At 37.5% G+C, this 11,920-nt stretch overlaps 1 protein-coding gene across 36 annotated transcripts in view; it reads left to right on the top strand.

Annotated features, from left to right (window-relative positions):
* The window catches only part of FHIT (fragile histidine triad diadenosine triphosphatase), a 1,451,597-nt gene that overhangs the window by 329,946 nt on the left and 1,109,731 nt on the right, over positions 1–11,920 (top strand). For 21 of the 36 annotated variants that reach the window (XM_067755027.1, XM_067754998.1, XM_067754996.1 and 18 more), the window contains one exon: positions 1,470–1,599. The exons of the other annotated variants lie outside the window; for them this stretch is intronic. The gene's annotated coding sequence lies outside the window, so the exon portion shown is untranslated. The remainder of the gene's footprint in view (positions 1–1,469; positions 1,600–11,920) is intronic. 36 annotated transcript variants of the gene reach the window in all.

Here is an 11,920-nt window from a genome sequence, read left to right as displayed (position 1 = left end):
GGTTGTTATTCTTATTGTTTTAAGTCACTAGTTTTGGAGTGGTTTATTGTATAGCAGAGATTACAGAAACACATCCAAAATGGGTTAAGTTGTATATTAAATTTTGTGGTCTACAATAGTGCTTTTTGAGCTTTAGTGTGCATACAAATCACCTAGGGTTCTTGTTAAAATTCTGATTCTGTAGATTAGGGGTGGGGCCTGAGATTCTGCATTTCTAAGAAGTTCCCTGGTGATGCTGATGTTCTGGTCTGTGGGCCACATTTTGAGTAGAAAAGGTCAAAGCAGGGAAGTCCATTCATCCAAAGATTAACAAGTTGCTTATTACAACCAGGAAGGTTATACTTGCCTTTCTGTTGAGATTGCAGATCCTGCACAGGCTGTATCAGCTGCCCATTAGACATGCCAATGCCAAAAATATAAAGTCAGACAAATGTGCATTTTAACCAAAGTACTAGGCAAGTTCTATTTTCTTAAAGTCTAACTTTCCTGAGAGTGACTTTATTCCCCTAAGCTTCGTGTCTGTTTAACCAAGAAGCATGCTCTGTGACAATTGTTGATAATGGTAATAATGACAGCAATTACTCTACACTTCACAAGTGCTTTGTTGTGAGCCAGAATCTGTACTAAGTGCTTTATATACATTTCATCATTTAATTCCTATAACATACATGACTGTCACCATTTTGCAGATGAGGAAACTGGGGTTCAGGGAGGTTTAGTTACTAGCCCTAGTCACCCAGTGACTAAGATAGGATTCAGTTCTGTATGATGTGACTCCAAAGTTCAGGTTGATAACTACTCTGCCACACTGCTTCCAACTACAAGCCTAACACAGGCCTCAGGTGAGTGTATTATGGCTCACATTCTTTCTTTTTGGACTTGTTTCTTGGTAGTAGTGGTGGTAGTAGGAGGAGTATAGATATTTTCGTTCCATACAGTATAGTTGACTTTGGGAAATCCTAACAGAGATACCCGAAATGTTCTTGCGCATGTGCACGTGTGTGTGTGTGTGTGTGTGTGTGTCTGTCTGTCTGTCTGTCTGTGTATATGTGTGTAAGGCAGGAGCGGAAACACCTTTGAAACCCATTAGTTGGGAAATTTAATTTTTTGTAGCAACATTCACATAATTATTGTCAGCATTTTACAGTGGTATTTAAAGTGCTGATATGAGGAAAGTCTTTACCAGAATAAATATAGATGATTTGTTTAAACTTCAGTAGTCTCTTGTTTTCACTGTGTTGCCTATTGCAGCAAAATAATTTCACCCCCCTCCCTTTGCTTTAGACTTACTGTTTCCCCCTCTATGGCATTTATCAGACAGAAGCTACTACTGTTTTAGGTTTCCATCAGAGTAGCATAAAATACTTCTAAAAACCATAAAAGACTCTGATATGACCTACTTTGAAATTAGACGGCCAGGACATCTCTTTACTCGTCGGTTTGAATGCCTCTTCTCTGCTCTCTTGAAGGTTAAAGGAACTGGCAGTGCTGGAAATGGCAGTGCTCTGTGGCACCAAAGCCAGTGCCCTGCAGGGACCTACTCCATAGTGACTTGGGATTAGATGAAGACACCAGGACACCAGGATCTCTGGCTAGAAGGTTTACTTAACTCTCAAATCTCTTTACTGCTGAGGTGGCTGTTCTGCAACATGATGGTGGTGATGGAGGGGTGTGTGTGAGAGAGAGAGTGTGTGTGTGTGTGTGTATACAGAGTTCTTTAAAGTGAGATCATTTGGCTGCACACTTTTTGGAGGGGTCAGTACAAATTTTATTGTCTTCTTTAGGTGAAGAGGCAAGGTGTACGGGGGTGGTGACAGGACTTGATTGGGACTTGAATCATTGCTCGGAAGTAACAGTGATTTTCTTCAAAATCACAAAATCCATGTTTCTCTGACTGCCTGCTTTTCTTCAAAATGAGCTGGTCACTTCCTGGTACAACAGTGATTTTCTTTGTCATTCTGAATGAATCATTTACAAGACAAATGGTCCATTTCGATTGATTTCCTGATCTTTTGGACATGAAATATTTCATGTTTCTTTTAAGATAAATATCTAATTTTTCCAACAAATGTAGTATTGTAAGTACCTTTTGAGAAATATTTAATAAGCACATTTTATTTCCTTGGAACTACGTGGAAGAACTCTCTGGGCCTTTATTAGTTTGCATGTTGCTATTCAGAAAAGTGTGGAATATCCTCCATTAAATTTTACCACTTTGTAAATTATGTTCTTCAAAGAAAAATTCCAAGAAGGCAGAGGCTTGCTTAAGTGAAACATTGCTGAATATGCTTTTCTTGCAGGTTTCCAAGAGTCTTAGATATCTAATGTAATTTGTTTCGAGGAGACGGTGGGTGACAAAGCACTGCTGGTAGGGGTTTGACACATATAGTATTACGAATGGATTCCTTAGCAATCATGTGGATTGGCCAAGAGAGGAGAATTTAAATGGAACGCTCAGTAGAAAATAAGTACTCTGTGCAATGAAGAAATAAAAATACATTTGGTAAACACACAACATAAAAAGGTTACACTTATTATTATCATTATTTTAACTAATTTATTTATTTTTGGCTGTGTTGGGTCTTCGTTGCTGCGCACGGGCTTTCTCTAGTTGAGGTGAGCAGGGGCTACTCTTTGTCGAGGTGCATGGGCTTCTCATTGCAGTGGCTTCTCTTGTTGCGGAGCACGGACTGTAGGTGCGTGGGCTTCAGTAGTTGTGTCGCGTGGGCTTCAGTAGTTGTGTCGCGTGGGCTGTAGAGCGCAGGCTCAGTAGTTGTGGTGCACGGGCTTAGTAGCTCTGCAGCATGTGGGATCTTCCCGGACCAGGGCATGAACCTGTGTCCCCTGCATTGGCAGGAGGACTCTTAATCACAGCTCCACCAGGGAAGTCCCAAAAGGTTATTATCAAATGAGACTTTTTGTAATGTCAGCATAATCTTTCTTTTTTTCATTTATTGCTAATTAATTAAAGGAAAAATATCTTTGAAAAATCTGTAAAGGTTGTCCTATGGTTTGTTTTATTAAAATTGCTTAAATCTGATGTGGGAACTTTCTGTTAGCAACATTCTGAAATTTGGACAAAAGCAAAGTAATAGCTTATAATATATATATTTTGAAAGTTGAAAGTAGTATTGATTCATACTATTTTCCTGAGAGGAAGTTAAGTTTATTGTTTTCATAAATTCTCCAAATTCTTTTGGTTATGTAGAGGAGGAAAAATAATTTCCCCTCTGCCCTTCTGAATTCTTAGCTGAGACCACCCCAAACCTCCCAGTAATAAAAGATTAACAGGAGAAAAACCAACAGAAATTTATTAACCTGTATACTTCCTGTATACATGGGAGATACCCAGAAAAACTGAGTAACTCCCTGAGATGGTGCATCTACTACCTTAAATACCATCTTCAGCTAAAGACATAAGATAAGGAGGGTTGGGGTAGGTAGTTATGGAGTTTACTAGGAAAAGCGTGGTAAACCAGGGTAAGATTTATTCTGTAGATTTAATGCCTTCTCCATTGAAAAGATTCTCTTGTGATTTAGTCATCCTTCTCTTCTTGGTACAGAGAGGGAGACACTTACTAATGGAGATTTCCTTTATAAATGTAAATATCTCTTACAAAAGGGCAAGTTCTACTCTATTTTCAGAGCTTCTCCTGTGTCTGCTGTTTCTTACAATAATTGGCTCAAAATAATCCTTATGCTGAAGAGTCATATTTTGGGGTGACATATTCTCCTACCCTTCAGTTGTAAGTGGGTAAAACTGAATTCAGGATATCCCGAGAGAAATGAAAATGGGAATTTAGGCTCACATAATTTCAGTTTCCAGTGGGATGAACCTGACTTTTGTCATGGATGGCTATAGGTGCTTCATTGTATATTCAAAACTGTTTCTTCCAGGGGTGAATCTAGGTTTTGTGTAGCCTGAAGTTTACACAGTTTGAAGAAGCTTCTTTATTAAAAGATCATAAATGGGGCTTCCCTGGTGGCGCGGTGGTTGCGAGTCCACCTGCCGATGCAGGGGACATGGGTTTGTGCCGCGGTCTGGGAGGATCCCACATGCCGCGGAGTGGCTGGGCCCGTGAGCCATGGCCGCTGGGCCTGCGCGTCCGGAGCCTGTGCTCCGCAACGGGAGAGGCCCGCGTACCGCAAAAAAAAAAAAAAAAGATCATAAATGACCATATTGCTCTAAAAGGACCTGGAAACTTAAGTTGCAATAGCTTCATGGTTAATTTGCCTCTGCTCCTCCCCATCTCATAGCCCATTTCTTCTCTACATGCTCTTAATTTTCCTTCAGTCTAAGTCCTTGTGGTGGTGTGAATTTAACTACTATTAAAAAACAAAATTCAACTGAGTGAATTTGAAGATCTCATTGGCTTTATTCAGCGATTCATGAATCAGGCAGCATCCCGTCTAGTAGATAGAAAAGGGCTCCAAAGAGCCTCAGACAAGGAAAGGGCAGAAAGCAGGTGGGATAAGAAAGTCATAAATAAAAGAAAGGATAGTTTCAGGCAAAGTTACCTTCTTGGGGGATGGCAGAGTTCCATCAGATGGATTATCTCACCAGTGATGGCCAGGAAATTTCAGACTGAGTCGTTAAGATTACACTTCTACGAGAGGCTGAAACTACAATTAGATTAGGTATTAACTCTTGATTTGTTGACATGGGGCTTAGCGCAAGTGACTCCATTCTGGGCCTGTTTTCTTCTTCTTTTTTTTTTTAATACTACCCACGTTCTCAGAAGAGCCATTCTCTTACAGCTGATTCATATAAATCCCCCCAGATGACTCAGATTGGTTAGCTTGAGTCACATTCCTACCTCTGGTGAGGGAGATGAGACACCTCAGTTGAGATCCCAGGAGAAAACAATGAATTGGGGAGGCGCAGTGCCGTAAGGGAGTCAGATGTTGATCAGTCTAAATAATGGGTGTTGACTTCCATGCTCTTCACCCTCTTTTGTTGACCTGGGGTGTAGAGGTGGGTCCTCTAAATTGGATGTATGAAACACCCATTTAAACTTGAATTTTCAGCTCTCTTCAGGGATTAAGCTGACCTTAGTAAGAGCAGAAACCATACACAGGCCAGCTGGGAGGTCAATTTCTGATTTTCTTTCAAGTAAACCTCACTTAGGTGTTTTCTGCCTGTGAGATACTGGGAAAGGATATCTGGTTGAGAGCCTCTCCCTTGTTGTATCTTCCTTTACCCAGAATTCGTTCTCAGACACAATATGAAAAATACTCCATTGGTCAGTATTGCTTTTTTTCATAGAAGTCCTGTGGAAAATTACAAAGAAAGTGAAAACTTGATTCCTAAACTCCTTATCTGTCTTTCTGCTTCCTTTAGATTTCCTTGTCCTTTGCCGATGTTCACCTTTCTGGAATAAGATAATGAAAAGAAAATGGATGATATGTTTCCAGAGTTGAAAGTATCTATACATCATAGCACCACTTTATGATGCTGCTTTAATTAATGATGATACTATCAGTATATCAGAAATGTGAACACATCTCCTTTCATAATAAACTCCTTCAGTACAGCAGTTGCCATTAAGAAGTACCCTCTTTTATGGATGATGTAACTGCTGTAATATTTGGAAGTACGTGCTGAGTATGAGAATATTAGTGTATTAAGGTTCTTCTGAAAAACAGAACCAATAGGAGGTATTTGTGTGTGTGTGTGTGTGTGTGTGTGTGTGTGTGTGTGTGTTACCGAACTCAGGTCCAGCTGCTCGCTGCTTGAAAATCAATACTCAAGAGGCAAGTGTTGGTAGAAATGGAAAAAGTTGTTTTTAATCAGAAAGCTGGCAATCTGGGGAGAAGGTGGACTTGTGTCCCAAAACCAACTCTGAAGACTCTGCTCAGCCATGAACATTTTTAAAGAGAAAAGGAGAAAAAATCTCAGTTAATCATTGAGATAGGGGATCAGACTCATTGCCATTTTCCACTACGTGCAGGCTTGTCGACTTCTTGTGATCTTTCTTTAGATGCTATTTTGTTCACACAGTTTGTTCACAAGATTACCAAAGGGGAAGCTAGGGAAGAGATTTAGTTATCTGTTAATTACTTATTCTTCATTTCTATTTCTTTGATGTAAGGAAAGAACCAACAGGTTAGGCAAGGTATTGTGTGATCAAAAGATTTGAAAGTGTGCTTGGGCCAGAGATGAATAGTGCCTGGCTTAAGGTTAGTTACAATATAGCAGTGGTCCCCAACCTTTTTGGCACCAGGGACTGGTTTTGTGGAAGACAGTTTTTCCACAGACCGGGGTGGGGGAGTAGAATGGTTCAGGCAGTAATGGGGAGCGGCAGATGAAGCTTCGTTTGCTCGCCCACTGCTCACCTCCTGCTGTGCGGCCAGCTTCCTAACAGGCCGTGGACCACGGCCCATGGGGTTGGGGAACCCTGCAATATAGCTTTGCTAAAGTGACAAGACAAAAGGGGCCTCCTGCAAAGTGCTCTTTCCTGCCAAAAGCTGTTTACCTGTGTGTGTGTGTGTTTATTTATAAAGGAATAAATAAATATATTTATTATATATAGGAATTGGTTTATATGATTATGGAGGCTGAGAAGTTGCACAATCTGTCATCTGTAAGCTGGAGATCCAGGAATGCTGGTGGTGTAGTTTTAAGAACCAGAAGGCGGATGGTGCAAGTCACAGTTGATGGCAGAAGACTGTCCCAGCTTAATCAGTCAGGCAGAGAGGATGCATTTCCCTTTTCTCTGTCTTTTTGTTCTATTCAGGCCCTCACTGGATTGGATGATGCCCTCTTATCTAGAAACACCCTCAAAAACACACCTAGAAATAATGTTTAATCTGGGCACCCTGTGTTCCAATCAAGTTGAGATATAAAATTAACAACCACAGTTAACTAAGGTATGGCATCAATAATTAAAATCACATTTAAAAAATAGGAACATGCAAAAATGAGAATATCTTGAGCAGCTAGGCTCTTTGAGGACCGGGGTCCCTGCTTATCATTTTTGTGTCTCTCAAAGGTCCACAAAGTACCTTCTATATTCTAGATGTTAAATGAATGAGTAAATGAGTGAGTGAATGGCACTGCTAATACCACTTCTTTTTGTCTGTTGCCTTGTGTTTTCAGGCTTCAACTCTGGTCATGATTTTTATCTCTCGACTTGTCCCTTTTCTTTTATAAGAGACTTGAATATCTTTTTTTTTTTTAATCCTGATCTTTTCTCTTTTAACCTTTGATTCCTGACATTTCCCTTTCCATTTCTCACTTTCTTTTATAGTGCAACCGCTTTTGTCTGTTTCAGTCTCTCTTCTCCATAGCTTTTTGTGTCAATTTTTTTATTCTTGTAACTTTTCTCTTTTTTAGATACTGTTGGTGAGCTGGTTACTGTATTGAGTTTAAGAAGGCACCCCATTGAGTCATTGTGAGAGAAAGCTGATTAACTGACTAATGATGTAATTTTTACTGTGTTAGGGTCTTTAGCTGCTACAATCTGGGGAAATGGATTGCTTTATAATGGCATTTTTATCATAATCCAAACCTCAAAGCACCTGTACTTTTGTTCCTTTTTCTTTGATTTTTTAAACCTACTAGTTATAAATATTGATTCTTTAACTTTCTCTATATTCTCTGTTTTAAAAATAATACCCATAACTGAAGATACTATGGTAATAAAAATCAACCCTCTACCCCACCCCAGGATGTTCGTTGGCCTCCAGTTATTGCTGGTCTTATTTTCCAGCATAGGAAAGAGAACTAATCAGAACCAATTGAACCCTCCAGAATTCTGTGTTGGGCATGTAGGAAATATCAGATAGGTATAATCATTAGGCTGATGTGATTAACATATTTGTTCTACTAATCATATTATTTCATATTATACAATAAGTATGTTTCAATAATCTGATTTATTATTTATTTGAAGGGCAGAAAAATATTGTGTCTATGATAATGAACTCTGAATCTAAATTTCTTAGGTTCAAATCCTAACTACTCTGATTACTAGCTTGGGCAAGTTATTTTCTCTCTATAGTATTCAATTTCCTCATCTGTAGAAGTATTACTATCAATCACATAGAATTATGAGGATTAAATGAGTTATTATTGAAATCCCCTTATGAATAGGGCCTGACACATAGCAAGCATTTAGAAAATGCTAATTGTCCTTGATTTTTTTTTTTTACAGTCTATCCCAATTATTTTCCTCCCAATTTTTTACTTGGAAAATATTAAAACTTAAGAAAAATTGAGAGAACAACAGATACCCAAATACCTTTCACGGGAATTTAGTTATTCATTAATATTTTGGCACTGTTGTTCATTTGCTTTCTTTTTCTCATTTATATACTTTTGAAAACTAATTGCAGTTCAGCTGTAGACATTGTATTTCCACCTGACATTTAACCTTGTGTCTCCTAAGATCAATGTGTAACCATAATACTATTATCACACCCAAGAAATTTAAACACTATGTTATCAAATATAGTCAAATGTCCCCATTAATGTCCCTTGTACCTTGTAGTGTCCCTTTTTCCTTATTTCTATTTTCTTTTCTATAAATCCACTCAGATTACACATTTCTTTAGTTGTTGCACTGCTTTGGACTCTTTAATCTAGAATAGTCTCCTGCTTTTATTTATGTGTCGTGAGTTAATATTTTTGAAGTTTCCAAGCCAGTGTCTTGGAATGCCACGCAATGTGGATTTGTCCAGTTGTTTCCTCATAATTAGATTTAGTTTAAACATTTTTGGCTAAAATACTACCTAGGTGATATTGTATACTTCACATTGCATCATATCAGAGGCACCTAATTTTTTGTATCATTCTTGGTGATGCCATATGATCACTTGATTAAGGTGATATTCTCCAAATACCTCAAATTTTGGAAGGTATGTGTTTTATTGAGATTTGTTTTTTGCTTTGTAATTAGTAAGTAATCTGTGAGGTGATATTTTGAGAGTGGGTGAATATTCTGTTTCCCAAGAACTTTTCATCTATTGGTTTTATTATTCATGGATGAATCTTGCCTGTTGGTGTTCTTCTAATTGTATTAGGCTTATATATTTATTAGCTGATATTCTTTGGTAACAAAAGAGCTCCTCCTCCCCATACCCGTAGTAGGATTGGATTATTATCATCCTAGCTGGAACAATTTACTCATACAGTATGGTACTTCTTTCAGCTAAAATAAAATATATGTTTTCTTTGCTGCTTTTATCACAGATTTTTTTTTCAAACTTTGTATTAAGTAAAGTCAGCTTACAGAAGATGCACAAATCATATGTGTATAGCTCAAGGAAGTTCCACAAATTAAATATAACTATATAAACAGATCCTTATTCTTTAGTGATGCTCAAATTGTCCCCAGGTTAGCCAGTAGGATCCCCTCTAATCTAGTTCCTGTGTCCTTTTGACATGTCTCTGTCAGTTTTGAGTATGCCCTTGAAGAAAATAAGATCTTTTAAGCTTACATTGTATTTTCCCTAGTCCTGATCAAGAATAAGTCATTTCTTCAAAGAGTACTGCCTCCCTTTAGTGGGGAATGGAATTTAGGAACAAAGATTTGGCTACTAGGTGGGATCATTGATACTTTGGTGTCATTACTTCTAAGATATATGTATGTATTTATGTGTATATACATGTATATACTATATATGTAAAAACCTACATTTCAAATCCAACATCACAAAATTCTTCTTCAGCTACCCTCATTCCTTATTCGTATCTCCTTTATTCCACTGTGAGAGTTCAATGTATTGATTCATTTGCTCTATCCTATAACATTCAGAAAATAGTGTCAGAAATACTACATCAATACTACTTCCAACAACCAATCTACTAAGTAAAGTTCAAGATTAATTTGTACTTCTTTTTGTACTAATGCTCCACTGTGAATATACATTCAGAGTACCAGACTCAAAACTTATTGGAATTCATTTTCTGTCCTCTGTGTTTATTTTTATCAATATAGCATACCTTCTACTTCTTTTCCTGTTTGCATGCAAGTTTAGGTTTTATTTTTTCCATCTTTTTCTATTTGAATATGTAAAACTTTACATGGTTCAAAAGCCAAACTTAGATGAAAAGTTGTCCAAGGAAGTCCTATTTCATGCCTACCCTTTCAACCCAGGTCTTACCTACCCTCCATAGTAAATGTTTTCATTAGTTTCCAGTTTATCCTTCAGGTGTTTATTACAAAACTAGCAAATACATACATATATACAAATGCTTACTTTCTGTCCTTTCTTATGCAGAAGGTAGTGTACTATACATATTCTTTTTCACTTTGCTTTTTTTTAGCCTGGCAAATTTTCCATATCATTTTATAAAAATCCTCCTTATTCTTTATTACAGCTGACTAGTATTCCTTCTTGTGATATACCGGGGTGGTTCCTGTGGATGGCTTAGATTGTTAAGTATTTTGTTATTAGAAATAAGGCCACAGTGAATAACTTTGTGTCTATTGTTTCTCCTTTATGGTTGAAGGTATATGTTTATAGCGAATTGCTGTAACTGACATTGCTGTTAAGTAAACATACAGATAAATAGGTAGATGGATATATGAGTAAACAGATACATAGTTTTATTAGCCAATACCACATATCCCTTCATACAGGTTATACCCTTTTGCGTTCTCACTAGCAATGCAAAAGAGGGACTGTTTCTCCACACCCTTGACAACAGAGTATATGGTCAAGCTTTTGAACTTTTGCTAATCTGGTAAGTGAGAAACAGTATCTTGGTGCAGTTGTTTTTAAATAAATGTCTTATTTTAGAATAGGTTTATATTTATAGAAAAGTTGTAAAGATAATACAAATTGTATGAGTTCTCATGTACTCCACACCCAGTGTTTCCTATTGTTAACCTCTTACATCAGTGTAGTATAATTGTTGTAATTCTAACTGTAGCTTTAATTTGCTTTTCTCTTATTAGAAGTGAAGGTAAGCATATTTTCATATGTTTAAAGGCCATTTCTATATCCTTTTCTGTGACCTTCTTGTTCCTTTATTTTGCTCATACAAAGAACTGGGGTTTTGAATACCTTTTTTCCTTTAACTTTTAACAAGTGATTGGTGCTTAATCTATTATATATATTGTATATGCTTTTTTCTAGCATGCATTTGTTTTTTGACTTTGCTTATGGGTTTTTTTTTTTCCTGTGCAAAAGCGTTTTAAAATTTTCATATAGTCAAAATTTTCAATCTTTTCCTAATTTTTTATTAACATTTGGATTTGAATCATAGTTAGAAAGGCTTTCCCCGCATCGAAGTTGTAAAGAAATTAATGTTTTCTTCTAATACTTGTTTTATTATTGATGTTAGTAGTTGCCCTTGATTTTAAGACTAATCATGTTGAATCTCAAGGGCTGCCACAACTCACAGGATTAATGCTAACAGAAGCTGATGGCTGGGGAGGAAAAGGGGACGATGGAGACTCCAGACTCCTTATCTTTCCTAGTCTCCTAGGCAGGGGTGTTTGGGATTTTGGATCCGTAGTCCAGGGCTCAGCAAATAGAAGTCGTCATAGAGTAACTAAACGAATGAATGAGTAAAAGAAGTTCTAGACAGGAATGATGCGTGGCTTAAAAATTAGGCTCTCTCTCTGGAGAATCTGATGCGCACCAAAGCTACAAAACTAGCGCTGGAAGAGCAAACAAGAGACACTCAATTTTGGTTTATAGGCCAACTTGCCAAGGATAAGAAACTACAGGTTCCTTATCCTGAGGGGAAGTCTCAGCCTTTAAAGAGGGCTGGATATAACTTATTCATTCTTGTCTCCTTTGTGCAATCTCCTTTCTTGATCGTGGTTACTTTGGAAACAGTTATATTTGGAGTATTTATACTCTGGAGGAAGTAGGATAGACAAACATGATTTACTCATCGTAAGTCGAATTCTTGGAGCCATCTTCGTGCCAGATGTACAATCATTTTTTTCCCTGTGAATTTTTG

The sequence above is a fragment of the Pseudorca crassidens genome, chromosome 10 (assembly GCF_039906515.1).
Source record: "Pseudorca crassidens isolate mPseCra1 chromosome 10, mPseCra1.hap1, whole genome shotgun sequence".
Taxonomy (NCBI): Eukaryota; Metazoa; Chordata; class Mammalia; order Artiodactyla; family Delphinidae; genus Pseudorca; species Pseudorca crassidens.
The sequence above is the reverse complement of the archived record's forward strand: the minus strand, read 5'-3'. Positions and strand labels throughout refer to the sequence as shown.